Below are 18,746 nucleotides of genomic sequence, written 5' to 3' on the forward strand. Positions count from 1 at the left end.
CCCACTCACAGCACCAGCGGGGCTGGATGGAACTAGGCTGCAACTCCCCTCCCTCTTCCTTCAAGCACTGTAGAGTACAGTGCAGACACTGTGAAAGTGCGGGGCGGATCCACGTGACATCATGATGTTACACTGTGCATGCTGTGCACTCCTCCAGAAAAGAAAATTATTTCTGCCATTTAGTTTTGTGGGGCCCGGGCCCTTTTGGACCCGCCGGGCCCTAGGCGGCCGCTATGTTGCCTTGTGGCAAATCTGCCTCGGAATTGAACCCAAGACCTCAGTGCTGTGAGGCGGTAATGCTAACCATTACACTAACCATGTAGCCATTGTACAGCAAAGCCACATTCAAGCCATAGGCAAACGCAGGGGGGGTTTCCGTCTGCCTGGAAACCCCCCTTCCCCAGCCCACACCATGACCACAATAGAAATAGTAATGTAATAGAATTTTACTAGTGCCGCATGTTCTTCTCAGTATCACAAATGAAACAATTAGCACCACCTGTGGATATTTTAACATGTATCAGCCAGTATTAAATAACCTGTACACCAACTAGGAAATCTGGAAAACATTCACTGTTAGGGATGTGCTGCTATAGAGCCCGATATGTAAATATATATATGGCAGTGCTAGGTTCTTCTGCTGCTCCTCCAGGCTCCCGGACTTGCTCCAATGCTCTGGAATGGTGCTCATATCTAAAATAAAAACATTCAGCTCAGACAGGATGGCCCTACTGCTGCATTTAACTGGTTACTGTGATTGCTGGTCCTCTATATGCTGGAATTATGACACACAATATACTTTGTATGACGCATATTAAAGCTGGTTAAGTGCTAATTCTACCCTCTTCATGGACTGGCCACACTCACTCTAAAATCAAGCATTTGGAAACCCCCCTATAGAGATCCTGTGTTTGCCACTGATAGCAGCTAGATAATTAAAAAAAATATATATTATGAATTGGCCTAGTGAAAGCCAAGACCTCAATCCCATCAGGAATCAGTTTCCATTTACCCTGATACTGTGCTGTACTGTAGCTCAATTAATATTACAAAGAACTAGCTTCGATAATTTGGAAGCACATTAACTAAATATTTTCTGTAAGTGGTAGAGCACCTGTAACTCCAGATAAAAGATTTGCATTCTTTTATCCTATATACAACTAAAACTCGCACACAAGTTCTTACAATAAAGATTTTCATCATCAATAACATCATGTGTCTGACCTTGTTGTGAAATACTTTTCTAATGCTTTTCAATGGCTTTTTAGGTCCATTTCACAGCATCACAACACTCGTAATGATAAATTCTGCTTTTGAAAAGCATCACTCACTACCTATTTATTGTAAAACATAAATGGGGTTCCTGCAATCATTTAAACTTTAACACAGAAAACAGTACTCTTCAAACCACAGGGTGTTAAATAAAAAAAAAAAGACTTTAATTAAAAACAGTGAATCATAACTTAATTCTGTAAAGTCTCCAAATAATATTTAATAGAAGCATTTCGTATTCCTCTAATGGTGTGGAGCCGCATTCAAACAGAACTTGCCACAGATGTCACATTTCACGATGACTCTGGAGTATATTTATGAAGTAGTGAATACCCCTTTGTTTTTGCTGAAGAAAGAGGGTATCACTACTTACTCCCATTTAACAAGAGGGATACCACAGATAAATGATTGATTTCTCCTGCAGTCCCTCTGCTATCATTAGGTTTCATATCCCATACAGTAGCAGGAACTGCTATGTAAGTGCAATTTATCAAGTGTTGGAAAATTTAGTTTTCCATTGCTAGGTAACAACTACCTAAACATTTAAATGAGAAAAATGGCTTTGCTGGATTCCCTCTGAGTCAGTTGTCAATGCACATATTGCCAGCAGTCCTCACCAGCAGTGTTAGGTGAGGGTAGTGTTATAGAAGCACTTGTAAAGTGGTCAATGCAGGTACATTTGTCCTAGGTTTTTGGCCTATGTGTTAAAAAAAAACCCAGGAGAAGTATGTTTTGTAAGCAGACCAGAGTATCAGCTTTTGGAAAAGCCGGTTTGGGTCCTGGGGGTGTGCATGTGAGAAGAGGGAGGGCTCCATCCACAGGCCACTCCAGGTTTTGGGCCTTTCAGCCTGGTAGCAGACTCATTAGGGCTTACAGCTGGAACTGTCTGATATAAGCTGTGTTCAGTTGTAGCTGAGTGTCTCACACCTGGAGAAGTAGGCATGCAGGCTAGCATGTCCAGAGACACTGTTATGACAACCCTGTAAGTACTGTGCACGTGCTGTTGTTGATGGTGTGGGCAGTAGGCCCTACCATCCTGATAGTGAGGGTACTTACTGTTTAGTTATTGCCCAGACGGGCTAGGATTTTGGTTTATGATTTGTTCTATTCATTTGGCACAATAAAGACTGGCGCTGACCAGTTTGTATGAGACCCCCAGACTTGTGTCCTGTTTCTACAGCTGCTGTGTGTGTAAAGAGGGAGTCCATCTACCCCAGGAGAGGGACCCCTATCCCAATTGTGTCACAGTAGAAAACAAACACATACAATTGATTAATAGGGGATGGCAGGGATGGACTGGGGCTGCTAAGCCAAAAAGGATGTGGCCTTGCATCAAAAGGGGCGTGGCCTCACCTCACGGGGTGTGCCACAAGTCACAGGGGCCTGGCCTAGCAGCACGCTCCCATCTTTCAGTATCTCCGGCTGAGAAGAGCTCTGAGGGGCAGAGCTGCTTGGCCGGGGGGTTTAGCGCTGGACCGTCCCATCTGGCCATCGGCCCTTCTGGCATGTGCTAGAAGTGTCAGATGAGCAGTCTGGCCCAGGAGGACAGACTATGTTCTGTATTGCTGCAATATGCATAGATACAGAACTCGCCATCTAAAACACCAATGATAAACAGAACTGCTCAAAATGTTTCCTAAATGCCAGCCACAACGCTTGTGGGGTTGAGGTATCAAGCAGTGGACCAATTGAGAAGACGCTCCTATCTGCAAATCAGCTTAGAGGTAGCACTGAACAGTAGAAGCTGATTGGTTGTTATGGGCATCTTCTCCATTCTTTTCACTGCTTGATAAATCTCCCCCTATGTGTTATGAAAGATAATCTCTCCATCTTCAGTTTTTTCTCTACAGTTTCCTCAGTTCAACTGAGGATAATTCACTATAACAGTGACAAACATTTTTCATGGTCGATCTCAGTGGTGTAGCCAGGTTTCGAAGTTATGGAGGGTAAAAATATGCCCCAACTGGGGGGAATAGCAAACCTCACTATAAAACAACAACAACAACAAAAACTGAGCTGCCCTAGTTATTGGCACAAAATGCTTATATGAAATTATAAAAATGGAGTATCTTAAATTGTTTTATGACCAGAAATTCTAGATACATTTTTCTAGTATAGCTAACCATAGAATAAAACCATAAATATGTCTATATATATTATTGCAACTCAGTGGCAAAACTGGGAAAGTACATTAGAAGTACTGGTATTATTATTTTTAGTAACATAAATTTTCATGTACCGGTAGTTTAAAATTGCAGTATTAATGTGATCATAAACAGTGGTGCAAAATTGCACTCTTTTGAATAATGTGTATTTTTTTATTGTCAATAAGATGCTAACTCTAATGGTAGCACATTTCATTTTCAATATATCATACAGTATAAATTTGAAATTATATCCAGTATACTGGGCCGGACTGGCCATTGGGCACTTCTGGCATATGCCAGAAGGGCCGATGGTCAGGTGGGCCGGTCTGCACGCTCGCATGTACTGTATACTATAGAAAATGTATTTCCAAAAACGGCCACCGCCTGAGGAAAGACAATTGTTTTACATTCACAACTGTAGATGTTCACTGGCCATATTCTGCCAGTAGACACTAGAGAGCCAGTGGTACCTCTAGTAACAGAGGTCTGACACGCCCCTACAGAGGATTACCATAATCTGTGCTGCTGGTATACAGGAAATTTTCCTGCTACAGCAGCCTGCTGACAGTGGCCATATCAGGCCCCGCCCCCAGATCGAGGCCTCGCCCCCTGGCTTTGTGTGAAGAACTAGAAGTGCAGAGGAGGAGCAGCAGCACTCTCTGTGCTGTTGCAGGAGCAGGGGAGGAGACCCAATGCGACAGCTGCATGTCCTGGACTCTGAAGAGGAGAGGAGAAAGTGCACTACCAAAAAGTCAGGTAAGTGAGTGCATTTTTTTTCTTTTAAATCAGCTACTATCTACCCGACAGCTTTATAAGTGCAGGGAGTTCTGGTCTCTGGCAGTTATATATATAAAAAATCGCTGTATCCCCACCTCAGTGTCCCAGCCCTCACCCTCCCTGTAACCCCCAATCAGTGCCTCCACCCTCACCCTCCCTGTAACCACCAAGCAGTGTCCCCACCCTCACCCCCCATAACCCTCCTCAGTGTCCCTGCCTTCACCCTCCTTGTAACCCCCAATCAGTGTCCCTACCCTCACCCTCCATGTAACCCCCAATCAGTGTCCCCACTCTCATCCTCCCTGTAATCCCAAATCAGTGTTCCAGTAACCCCCCTCAGAGTTCTCATCTTCAGCCTCCCTGTAACCCCCTTAGTTTCCCTATTCTCAGCCACCCTGTAACCCCTTCAGTCTTCCCATCCTCAGCCTCCTAGTGACTTCCCTCAGTGTCCCCGTCCTCAGCCTCCCTGTAACCCCCCTCAGTGTCCCCATCCTTAGCCTCCCTGCAACCCCCCTCAGTGTCCCCGTCCTTAGCCTCTCTGTAACTCCCCTCAGTGTTCCAATCCTCAGCCTCCCTGTAACTCCCTGCGTCCCCACCCTCACATCCCTGTGACCCCCCCTCAGTGTCCCCGTCCTCAGCCTCCCTGTAACCCCCCTCAGTGTCCCCGTCCTCAGCCTCCCTGTAACCCCCAGTGTCACCACCCTCACATCCCTGTAATCCCCAATCAGTGTCCTTACCCTCACCATCACTGTAACCCCCCTCAGTGTCGCCATCCCAAGCCTCCATGTAATCCCCAGCATCCCCACCCTCACCCTTCCTGTGACCCCCCTCAGTGTCCTCGTCCTCAGCCTCCCTATAACCCCTCTCAGTGTCCCCATCCTCAGCCTCCATATAACCCCCCCTCAGTGTCCCCATCCTCAACCTCCCTGTAACCCCCCTCAGTGTCCCCATCCTCAGCGTCCCTGTAACCCCCCTCAGTGTCCCCGTCCTCAGCCTCCCTGTAACCCCCCTCAGTGTCCCTGCCCCACCCTCCCTGTAAAGCAGCATATACACTGGGCGATAGAGGAATGACTGTACGATTACAATATTGTAATCGTACAATCGTTCATTTTCCAGTGCAGTGGATAATGTGCCTACACTGAATGATACTGTATGTCGTTCAGTGCAGACACCCTCCCTCATCCCCAAACATGCCCAACCTGTCGTTATTGGCAGATTGACCGTCATGTTCAGGTGATGATTGATGTCGGAAATGACCAGCGTGAGCACGCATCGCTGGTCGTTTTCAACAGTATACTGCACGATTACTGAGTGATTATTGAGCGATGGAACGATTACGATGTCGTAATCACTTAATCGCTCATGTTAATCTCCCATTGTGTAACCCCCCTCAGTGTCCCTGCCCTCACCCTCCCTGTAACCCCCTTCAGTGTCTCAGCTCTCACCCTCCCTGCAACCCCCTCAGTGTCTTTGCCCTCACCCTCCTTGTAACCCCCCTCAGTGTCCCTACCCTCACCCTCCCTGTAACCCAACCTCAGTGTCCCAGCCCTCACCCTCCCTGTAACCCACCTCAGTGTCTCAGCTCTCACCCTCCCTGTAACCCCCTCAGTGTCCCAGCCCTCACCCTCCCTATTCCCTGCCCTCACCCTCCCCGTAACAACTCCTCTGGCATGTCTGACCATTTATTGATTGGTTGCTTGCAAACACTGTAAAATTATCTGGCTGATCAGTTGATATTGAGTGGATCGGCCAGATAATTGGATAGTAACACAATTACCATCGGTTTTCCACATCACACAAAACGAATAAGAAAGTGGATCTCCTCCTGTCCGGCATCCGTTGTCAGGATTTGAACTGGCGGCTAAACAGTCCCATTTCCTGAAACTGACACAGATGCGCTTGTTCTTGCATCATTGCTGCAATTATGTCTGCGTCTTTATGCTGCTAAAAATCTCTTCCCTGGTGTACAAGCATGCACCCAAATTTACAAGGACTGACATGCCCACTCGCAGCATCTGAACTTGCTACATTACATTACCTATGGCAGGTGCAGTTTCTCCATCTGAGTAAAGCCTCCTATGTAAGCTGCTGTGTCTCTGTACGTAGCCACTTCCAGCGACACTCCTATAAGACGCAACATCTGCGCGTGTTGGATTTGCCACACACCCTGTTATTTACCCGTCACTGCACAGGAATGCTTAATATAATTCCATCATCCTGTGTACAACTACAAACCTATACTACGTCTCTGTGGAAAGACAATCAGGATACATATGCGCGATCATGAAAAAACATTTGCATTCTTATCTGCATGGTGTGAGGCTCAGAATCAGGTCCTCAGTATGGAACCATCTTTATATTTAGTATGGATCCAGGTTTTCTCGGTGTGCATGTGTGGGAAATTAGGACCTCATTCAGAGTCGGTCGAAACGGCCGCACGGTCGTACGGGAAAAGGGGACAGATATTCAAATGATTCCCTCGCAAGTTGCGTCCCTAAGTTCGGATCGGTAGTTGGCCGACCAAGGGGCGGAAGCGGGCGGAAAACAAAAAAATACGCCCCCTTCTCGTACGCATTGCACGTCATCTCCGGGCATATAAGGATTAATCGAGACCATCGGGAACCATCGGAACTGGTCGTAGAGCTTAAGGTTGACCATACCCTCTCTTAAGCTCTACGATCATGTCAGTGTAAAAACCTCCATTGTCACATGTGCCATGACGCTTCTTTGTTAATTATGCACTCCCATAATCCGTATGCACTCCCATAAAACGCTGTTCGCATAATGAGGCACGCCAGAGTTCGGATCTCCACTCCCCCGTTTTCAAGCACCTTCCCTTGTTACCACCCACAAACGCCTCAATCTGTCACTCAAACTACCGACCTGGCTGTGTTCAAGGAGAGAGAAATTTCTGATCGTAGCGGCTAGTTTGCGCACGCGCATTGCGAACTTTACGCATGTGCAGTATAGCAAACATCGGTGGCGTACGACCGTGCGGCCGCAACGACCGACTCTGAATGAGGTCCTTAATGTGGAAACAACTTTTTCAATCCTTCCTATGGATCAGGTTTTTCAGTATAGTTTGCATGGATCTGGCGTTTACCTCCACCCTTTGTTTTGCATATTACCTGAATATAAATAATCTAATGACATTTTGGATATAAAGTATCCAGGTATTCCGATATGTTATCATATATTAAGTGTTAAGTTATAAATCTTCTATGTGAACATTTTTAATTGATATATGTGATATGTACTGTTTAGAGTGTTTATTTTTATTTCTGTGCTCTTGTAATGGGTACTTAAGAGTAGCAAGGATGTGATATATTTGGCATAGAGGGCTTTTAGGACTCATAATTTTTGGATGTATGCGTATTAGAGAACTATCTTACTGTTTTATATACAGTATATTGCCATTAGTGATTTATCTAAGACGTTGTTTGGATTATCGGAGTGTTTGACCACATATGTAGTTTAAAGCCATTGTTGGGATGATTGACATATTGCAGTGTTGCTAGGGTAACAATTTGCTGGTCCCACTAACGTTTTTGTTGGGCCCCAGTTACAGTTGATTTAATCTTGTCTACATGGAGCACCTTCAGGAAATTTTTCCAGGGCCGCTTTAATTTCCAGATCCACCTTTGACTGGGGTATTATTTGGGGTTCCATTTATTATCTCAATTGCAATGTGATCTGGGCATGACATTTCCACTCATGATCGCATTGCAAGATGCAACCCTATCGCCGCAATACATCATCCGGCACATGCAGGGACAGGAGCTCTACACAACTGGTGTTCTCTGGCACAGTTATTTTGAGTATATTTGAAAATTTTAATTTTTTATTCCCATTCTTCCCATCAACAACATCTATAAAACGTACTCATATATATATAGAAAAAGGAAGAAAAGAAAACATGTGCAGACCACCGGAGGCTGGCGCCGGGGGAGGTGACGTCCCACTGCCGCGACCCGCTGCACACGTCCTCACACTACGGACATGCGTCTGGTTGCTATGGTGACTAAACCCATCACCAACAAAGTAACAAACAAATTAAAAACATGGTGAATGTCTAGACCTGATCGACAAAGCATGGATGCAAACACACAATGAATGCAGTTACATGTGTAAATACTAAAGTGTCAACATACTAATAAAGCAAAGTAGCTGATTACAGCTCATCCACGGCAATGTATATGATCAAAAGTGCTGATAGCTCTAGCTAACATAAATCGATGTAATATCAAACAGAACAAGAGAAAGCCTGGTTTCATATAACATGATAGTCTGAAACTAGAATGTAGCTGAATCCTGAAAATAAATAATTATAGCAAATAAACCTAATGGTTACAAAAAACAAGCCAAATGCAAATTCTCATTCAAGCCGCATATACCATGGCCTAGATTTGATTCCTTCTTTACATGAATGAAAGTCCTACGAGTGCTGCCGACCTGCATATATATATATTAGGGGTGTGCACCGGCCACTTTTTGTGTTTTGGTTTTGGATCTGGATCTTTCTTCGTGTTTTGGATCTGGATTGGTTTTGCCAAAAACACCCTTCCGTGTTTTGGGTTCTCGGTTTTGTGTTTTGGATCTGTATTTTTTTTTTAAAAAAGCATAAAAACAGCTAAAATCATAGAATTTGTGGGTTTTTCTACTCCTATGCTATTATTAACCTCAATAACCTTAATTTCCACTAATTTCCAGTCTATTCTGAACACCTCACACCTCACAATAGTGTTTTTATGTCCGAAAGGTTGCACCGAGGTAGCTGGATGACTAAGCTAAGCGACACGAGTGGGCGGCACAAACACGTGGCCCATCTAGGAGTGACACTGCAGTGGCAGAAGGATGGCAGTTTGAAAAACTAGGCCCCAAACAGTACATAATGCAAAGAAAAAAAAAAAAAATAAAGAGGTGCAAGATGGAATTGTCCTTGGGCCCTCCCACCCACCCTTATGTTGTACTATAAACAGGACATGCACACTTTAACAAACCAATCATTTCAGCGCCAGGGTCTGCCACACGACTGTGGCTGAAATGATTGGTTCGTTTGGGCCCCCACAAAACAAGCTGGCAATTAATCTGTCTCTGCACAAACTGGCTCTACGGAGGCAAGATGTCGTCCTCATCCTCCTCATCCACCGATTCCTCACCATCTTCAGTGTTGTGTACATCCTCATCCTCACAGAGTATTAATTCGTCCCCGCTGGAATCCACCACCACAGTCCCTCTGTACGTTCTGGAGGCTGGTCTCCCTGGAAGAGTTGATAATTCATTTGTATGAACATCATCTTCTCCACATTTTGTGGAAGCAACCTCCTATGCCTTTCGCTGACAAGGTTCCCGGCGGCACTAAACACTCTTTCGGAGTACACACTGGAGGGGGGCAACTCAGGTAAAATAGAGCCAGTTTGTACAGGGGCCTCCAAATTGCCTCTTTTTCCTGCCAGTATAGGTACGGACTGTCTGACATGCCTACTTGGATGCTGTCACCAATGTAATCCTCCACCATTCTGTCAATGGTGACAGTATCATATGCAGTGACAGTAGACATGTCAGAAATTGTTGCCAGGTCCTTCAGTCCGGACCAGATGTCCAAACTTGGTCCTGCCTGCCCTGCATCACTGCCAGCGGGTTGCTTAGGATACCTAAGCTTTTTCCTGGCAGCCCCAGTAGCGGGAGAAAATGAAGAAGGAGCTGTTGACGTGTCACGTTCCGCTTCAGCTGACAGTATTTTCACCAGCAGGTCTTTGCACCTCTGCAGGCTTGTGTTGGCCAGAAAGAGAGACACCACATAGGCTTTAAACCTAGGATCGAGCACGGTGGCCAAAATGTAGTGGTCTGATTTCAACAGATTGACCACCCTGGAATCCTGGCAAAACTAATGAAGGGCTTTATCCACAAGTCCCCACATGCCAAGCGGAATCGCTCTGTCTTAGCTCCTACTTCACTTTCTCCAGCTGCTTCTGCAAAAGCCTGATGAGGGGAATGACCTGACTCAAGCTGGCAGTGTCTGAACTGACTTCACGTGTGGCAAGTTCAAAGGGCTGGAGAACCTTGCACAACACGGAAATCATTCTCCACTGTGCTTGAGTCAGGTGCATACCTTCTACTTTGCCTATGTCATAGGTGGATGTATAGGCTTGAATGGCCTTTTGCTGCTTCTCCATCCTCTGAAGCATATAGAGGGTTGAGTTCCACCGCGTCACAACCTCTTGCTTCAGGTGATGGTGGGGCAGGTTCAAGAGTGTTTGCTGGTGCTCCAGTCTTCAGCACGCAGTCGCTGAATGGCAAAAGTGGCCAGAAATTTTTTGGGCCACCCAAAGCGTCTCCTGCACGCCCCTGTTGCTTTTCAGAAAATTCTGCACCACCAAGTTTATTGTGTGAGCAAAACATGGGATGTGCTGGAATTTGCCCAGATGTAATGCCCGCACAATATTGGTGGCGTTGTCAGATATCACAAATCCCCAGGAGAGTCTAAGTGGGGTAAGACACTGGGCGATGATTTCCCTCAGTTTCTCTAAGAGGTTATCGGTAGTGTGCCTCTTACTGAAACCGGTGACACACAGCGTAGCCTGCCTTGAAACGAGCTGGCGTTTCTCAGATGCTGCTACTGGTGACGCTGCTATTGTTGCTGCGTAAGGTGATAGCCAAAGTTTCTGAACTTGACAGTAACTTTTTATGAACGCACTGCAGGTGCCATATAACGGAGGATGTTCCTAGGTGGTTAATGTCCCTACCCCTACGTATTTCACCTGTACATATGGTACATATGGTACATATGGCAAGACAGTTGTTGTCCGGATTTGTATAGAAATATTGCCAGACCAAAGAGGTGGAATGTTTGATCCTCTGCCCAGGCATGACCATGATAGGCTTTTTCATTCCACGGACAACAACTGTCTCCCCTGGAGCTTGATTTAAATCCTCCTTGCCAACTTCCTCCTCAGTGCCAGCTACACCAGTATCCTCATCCTGTTGTACTTCAACAGTGACATCTTCAATTTGCATATCAGCAAGTGGACTGTCGGTGCACCTTTCAGCACCTGCAGGGGGCATGCAAATGGTGGAAAGAGCCACCTCTTCCTGTCCAGTGCTGGGAAGGTCAGGCATCACAACCGCCACCACACTTGGACTCTCCTTGGGGATTTGTGATATCTTCTTAGAATGCACAGTTCTTTGCTGTCCTTTTGCCAGCTTAACTCGTTTGATTTTTTTAGCGGGAGGAGGGCTTCCATCATCATGTGAAGCTGAACCACTAGTCATGAACATAGGGAAAGATCTTAGCCGTTCCTTGCCACTCCGTGTCGTAAATGGCATATTGGCAAGTTTACGTTTCTCCTCAGATGATTAAAATGTTTTTTTAAGGTCATTTTCCTGAACTTTGTCATTTGGGATTGTATGTGCCCTCTACTATGACATTGGGCATCGGCCTTGGCAGATGACGTTGATGGCATGTTATCGTCTATGTCATGACTAGTGGCAGCAGCTTCAGCACTAGGAGGAAGTGGTTCTTGATCTTTCCCTATTTTATTTTTATCGGAGAAAGTTTGGTCCTCCATTTATGTTATATTGATATATATACATGCGGCTAAGGTGCACACAAACACAGAAAATTATTTTTTATATTTTTTGGATACTAGTGCACTTTGTGGGTTACACCACTCTTTAAGAAATGAGCCAGCCGGCTCTTTACTTATGGGACACAGGCGCACGCTTGGCACTGCTCCTTTGTTGATGCACATGCAGCAACAGCCCACACAATTCACAAAGACAGAAAAAAAAGAGGAATTTTTTATTCTTTGTGGAGCGCACTTTGATGGTTACACCACCCTTTAACAGACAGACGCATGCTTGGCGCTGCTGTTTTGAGGATGCAGGTTCAGCTACTGCCCACACAATTCACAAAGACAGAAAAAAAAGGAGAATTTTTTATTTTTTGTGGAGCGCACTTTGAGGGTTACACCACCCTTTAACGGACAAGCCAGCCGTGCCTTTACTTATGGGACACAGGCGCACGCTTGGCGCTGCTCCTTTGTTGATGCACGTGCAGCCACAGTGCACACAATTCACAAGCACAGAAAATATTTTCCTATTTGGTTTGGAGTGCACTTTGGGGGTTACAGCACCCTTTAACGGTCAAGCCAGCCGGCCCTTTACTTATGACACAGGCGCATGCTTGGCACTACTTTGTTGATGCACGTGCGGCTGCTGCGCACACAATTCACAAACACAGAAAAAATATTTATTTTCTTTGCACTTGGGGGAGCACCCTGATGACAGAGCACCCCCTGGACAACACTACAGCACCCCTTTAGGACTGGGACACTGCACAGGACTTTGGAGTGGACACAGCCCCTGTGGACAACTGACTGCACAACACAGTCCAGCCAGCCCCTATGGACTTTGGAGGAGTGGACACAACCCCTATGGACAATAGCAGCACAGCACAACACAGCCAGCCCCTATGGACTTTGGAGGAGTGGACACAGCCCCTATGGACAACAGCAGCACAGCACAACACAGCCAGCCCCTATGGACTTTGGAGGAGTGGACACAGCCCCTATGGACAACAGCAGCACAGTGCAGCACAGCACAGCACAACACTACACTGCGCTACACTACACTACACTACACAGCCCAGCCAGCCCTAACTCCCACCCTCCCTCTTCACTGTCCACAGCCGAGTGAGAAAACCCGCGAGACCCGGAAGGCGGGATGATGAAGTTTTGCCTCGATTTCAGATCCGAGTCAGGCAGGAAAAGTCGAGCCTGACTCTGATCGGCCTCGGATCGGGGGGGCTCGGGGGGGGGTTCGGATTTCAGAAATCCGAACCCACTCACCCCTAATATATATATATATATATATATATATATATATATATTGGAGAGGAGCGGTTCAGATACCTTGGAATCCGAACACGCCCAAAATTCCAGTACCCGAGGCTATCTGAGCCACAGGATCTCTTTGTCTACCCGAGCCAATACCTCGAGATTCTGCTGTCGGATCTGGCGGTTTTGGCTTAGGCGCCAATCAGTGCTTCTCCATACACTTCAATGGGGTAAACAGGTGCAAGATGGCAGATCCCCACTGCACAGACGACACCGCAACTCGCATTGCCGACACTGCCGCACCCTTGCACTGCCAACACCACCAGCAACCCCACACTACAGGGGGTATTACTACAGGGGGCATTACTACAGGGGGCACCACTCCTGGGGGCATTGCATAAGAGGCACCACTACTGGTGGCACTGAATAAGGGGCACCACTACTGGGGTCACTGAATAAGGGACACTACCACTGTGGGCACTGCATAAGGGGCATTACCACTGTGGGCTCTGCACAAGGGGCACTACCACTACTGGGGGCACTGCATAAGGGGCATACCCATTGTGGGCACTGCATAAGGGCACTACCACTACTGGGGGCACTGCATAAGGGGCACCACTACTGGGGGCACTGCATAAGGGGCACCACTACTGGGGGCACTGCATAAGGGACACCACTACCGGGGTTACTGCATTAGGGGCACTACCACTACTGTGGGCACTGAATAAGGGGCATTACCACTACTGTGGGTACTGCATTAGGGGCACCACTCATTGCATAAGGGGCACTAAGGCTGTGGGCATTGTATAAGGGGCACAAATGTGGGCATTGTGTAAAAGGGGCACTGCTGTGTCTCGTACATGAATAAGGGACACTACTAATGTGAATCAGGTGTGAATCAAGATTGTGCTACTGTGTGGCGTAATTTGAATTGGGAATACTATTGTGTGATGACTCCCTTTCTTTTAAGACTATGCCCCTTTTTTGGCACTTTTTAAAACAAAACGCAGAGGGGAGTGAGTTCCACCACTTCTCTAGGACCACTTTAAGAACTGGGTGTAAACAACCTGCACTGTATCCAACCCGCACTGTATATGACCTGCACTGTAACCCGCACTGTGGGCCTGATTCAAAGCCGGACGCTCTGACCAGAGCGCTCGCTCTAAATCAGGGCCCTCCTACATGAAATTGGAGCGGCCTTATGGACGCTCGCATAGCTGTGGGTTACCACCCACAGCTTATGCGAGCGTCCATGATGATGGTCGCGATGACCATCGTGACCATCGGGCTTGCGATGGAGAGCCAAAAATCACTCCCACTGACATCACTAGTGATATCAGTGGGGCCGGCTTCAGACGGTAGGTGTTCCCATGGGAACACCTCCATCTGGCAGCCACGCCCCCAGCACGCCCTCCAAAGGGGGCGTGCTGTCAATCAACATCGACAGCATGCCCCTTTGGTGCGAGACCCGGAGCGACGGAGAGCCCGTCGCTATCCGGGTCTCGCGCATGCGCACGATGGAGCTCCCTCCGTCGTGCGCATGCGCAGTTCGTCAACATCGACCCGATTGTGAGCGTCCTGCACTCGCGAGCGGGTCTGAATGACCCCCTGTCCCTGACCCGCTCTGTATCCGACCTACTCTGTATCTGACCCATACTGTATCCAGCCCACACTGTATCCCGCACTGTATTGCGACCAGGACTGTAATGCGACCCGCACTGTAAGCGACTCGCGCTGTATCCAACTCACTGTATCCGATCTGCACTGTATCCAACCCGCACTGTATCCAACCCACACTGTATCTGACCCACACTGTATCCAACTCACACTGTATGCCGCCCTTTATGCAGCCCAAACTGTATCCAACCCACAATGTATTCAGCACTGTATGCGACCCGCACTGTAATCCAACCCGCACTGTAGCCAACCCACAGGTACAGAATGCTGCTTTTAGGGTTGGGGAGAATTTGGGGAACTGCTCAACAAAAAGGCTGATCGATCACATTACTAATTTGCAAAACATTTTTAAACAGAAATAAATGCTGTGTATTTGTGCCGCTGCTCTGTTGCATAGTTTAGCCAGCCAGTCTTATACTGGTAAACAGTATTGTTAGCTGTGAGGTGGTCAAAATTTAGTGGAAATGACTGGAAATTAATGTTATTGAGGTTAATAATAGTCTAAGAACAAAAAAAGGCCCAAATTCTGCGAATTTAGGGCCTGATTCAGAGCCGCTCGTTAACAGCAGTACGCTCGTTGCGTTCCGATGTTGAGAAAGCGCGCATGCATCGGTGTAACACTGTGCATGTGCGTACGGCATATTGCGAGTTTTTTTTGTCTCGTTCGTCAAATAGCGTACAGTAAGTGACATGTCAAATGTGATTGACAGAACAGGGCGTTTTTGGGCACTGACGGGGGTGGAGATGGAAAAACGCAGGCGTGGCGAGGCGTTTTTGGGGCGTACATACATTATCAGATGCGAACGTCAAATGTGTTCGTACCAACTCATACGTCACTGGATGATCCTCTTTCCGTTCAAAATGCTCGCACAGCTTAGGGTCTGGATTACTCAACCACATTGGCGATGGCCTTCTCCTCCACGATGTTGCATCGATTAATCACGGCTTGTCAGAAAAACAATTAGTGTTGTATTGAAAACCGGCTTGGAATGTGTTTTGAAATCAGTTTTTTGGGTTAGCACAAAACCGTACGCAGGTGGAAATCATAGCTGCTAATGGCCCTCATTCAGACCCACTCGAAAGCGGGCGCACGTACGTTAGGCGTACGTACAAAATTATTTAAATTCAATGGCTCGCTCGTATTTTCGTTCGCATCTAAAATTCCTCCCTAAACTCAGGCGACCCCTCCTCTAACTAACGAGCGTGCGAAATAGCAAGCGTACATCCCCGAAATGGCTTGAAGGGAACGCACGCACAAGTGAAACTGGAAGTGGCCTTGTCAGATGTCGATTACCTGCTCCTTTATTCTGCCTACCTCCCTCAATCGTATCATGCCAATCAATGTATCAATTAGCTTAATTGTTTTTTTTTTTTCAACACAATGCAAGAAACTTTACTCTTGTCCGTGTTTGTGTTTACCCGCAGAATACGTACGGATGGAACATTCGCTTTTATTGTTCAAAAAACATGTGAACCACAATTAAACAATTGTTCTATTGGTGTGGATCCCCGCATATTTTCCAGGGTTCATTTCTTTATTTAAATTTGCAAACGCATGTCACTGCATCAAGCCTATCATAACTCTCCAGAGATTTCTGGCCCTGTGGAACACATGACTCATACACTAACCAATAAAATTGCTCCTGTTAATTTCCAAAATACATTAGCCAATCAGAAATTTTTTGCACACTTTATCAAAAATGTTTTGTATGAAAAACTCCATTGCCATCATGAGAGCCTCCGCATTCACCAGGCCCGAGCTGCTGGTGCTTACGGAGGTGATGGATCGCCGTATCACCAGCCAGCCTCCACCCATCACCAACCGGCAGAAGCGCTCCGCGTATGCGGAGGCACGGTCCCGCCTGCGGTCCTTGGGTTCACGCTGCAACATCGGGCAGCTGGAGCGCAGGTGGTCAGACCTGCAACGGCGAACGCCCCGCTTGCTGGCATGCTTTCGCATGCAGATCCTGGAAAGTAAGTGTTATGTATTGTGGTTTTCATGTTTGTGTTTGTGAGGCAAACTGCGTGTGCATGTTTTCCTGTCTGTCCTATTTATTATTTGTCCTCATATCTGCGTGTGCATGTTTTCCTGTCTGTCCTATTTATTATTTGTCCTCATATCTGCGTGTGCATGTTTTCCTGTCTGTCCTATTTATTATTTGTCCTCATATCTGCGTGTGCATGTTTTCCTGTCTGTCCTATTTATTATTTGTCCTCATATCTGCGTGTGCATGTTTTCCTGTCTGTCCTATTTATTATTTGTCCTCATATCTGCGTGTGCATGTTTTCCTGTCTGTCCTATTTATTATTTGTCCTCATATCTGCGTGTGCATGTTTTCCTGTCTGTCCTATTTATTATTTGTCCTCATATCTGCGTGTGCTTGTTTTCCCTCTATTTCTGTTTTTTTCATTCTACTCCTATTTGCATGTTTTTTGTTGGTGGTTTTTTTTTTTTTATTTGGGCCCCGGATTTGCCCAGAAACTAACCTCAATTTGTTTGACATATTTTAGGAGGACAGCCAAGACTACGCCGTCACCGTCCGGCCAGACGGCTTTCCCGGCCACTATCCCCAACCCCCAGCCAACACTCCACCCCAAATATTTCCCCTATACCCCACTCCTCCCCAGCCTTCCAAGACCCTCTCCCGGAACTGTCGGGCCTCCTTCCCCTCCGTCCCACTTCCCCCTCTCCTCCACCCACCCCTCTTCCAATTACCCCCTCCCCGGAGTCTGTCATTACCCCTCCCCGTTCTTTGGGGAATGAAGGCTCCTCCAAGGAGGAACATGGAGGGACTTCCGGAGCTCCCGTTTTGGCTCCCGGTATGTTTTTCTTTCACATTTTTTTTAACCACAAACTGTTTGTATGTAATCATGTGTCGTGCCTTTATTCGTGCTTGTTTGGTTTACTTTTGGTGATTTAGCAGTATGCCTTTACCTCTTCCTGCTGATTTCAACATACACATATCACACCTGTGGGAATTTGTACATAGGCATTGTATTTTTGGCAGCACCCCCTTTTTGTTTTGGTTTTTTTTTTTTAGGTTTAGGAGTGATTTCGTTGTGTTTTTGTTTTTTTAATGTGGATTCCCTATTGTTTTATTAATCCACACACTTTTCTCACCCACAGAGGAACAGAGGCGTCGACAAGAGGTGGACGAATGTGTTGGCCAGATGCGCCAACATGTCATTGGCATTCTTGTGGGCCTTGACCGGCTGTCTGGCATCCTTCGCCAGTAGTTTTTTTTGTTTATTTTCGTTTTCTAAATAAATGTTTTAGTTCTAATATACGTTCTGGCTCATTCTTTTTTTCCAAAACAAAATTAGTTTTCCCTGACATAAGTAGACTGTTCCTGCAAGGATTTCCCTTTTTTAAAAGTTAGATTGTGTTTTGTATTTGTATGTTAAACAGCCACAAGAAACACATAACAGTAACAATGTCATTTCCCTTTTTGGGTGTAGTGTCAATTAGATATTTCGACATTTTACAGGTTCCTAGTTGGTGTGCAAGCTGCTTAGGCCAATCTTCAAAATCCAAAGGTTTGGACAGGCTTCCTTTTGGTGTGGGTTGGGAACCTGAAAACATATTTCAGTTTACATCAACTGGTCTCAGTACTGGATTACCCCTTAGTCAAATGTAAGGTGTGTTAACCTGGTTACACTTGCTGTTAACGTCCAAAAAAAGGAAGACCATTTCACTCTCCAAACATTTATTCACAACATAAATGAGAAATCAAAGTGGTCACTCCCAAAAAAAAAAAACAGTGATAATCTCAAATACAACACATACAAATAAAATATTTAAATAAAAAAAACAATCAAGAACTGGTTGACGAAGGACCATGCCAACATGATTCCACAAACATGGCGTTGCAATATGGGTTCCAGAATATATGCCCAAAATCACCAGATCCAGGTTTGGTAAGGGTAGCAGGAAGTAGTGAGCGTTGGAGTGGCAAAGATTATGTGAACAAACAGAAGATGGTGAAAAAAATAAAAATAAATTAGATGTTCGCAAACAAACACAAACACATTAGGT

This window comes from Taudactylus pleione, unplaced genomic scaffold, assembly GCF_031769625.1.
Source record: "Taudactylus pleione unplaced genomic scaffold, aTauple2 ptg000114l, whole genome shotgun sequence".
NCBI lineage: Eukaryota > Metazoa > Chordata > Amphibia > Anura > Myobatrachidae > Taudactylus > Taudactylus pleione.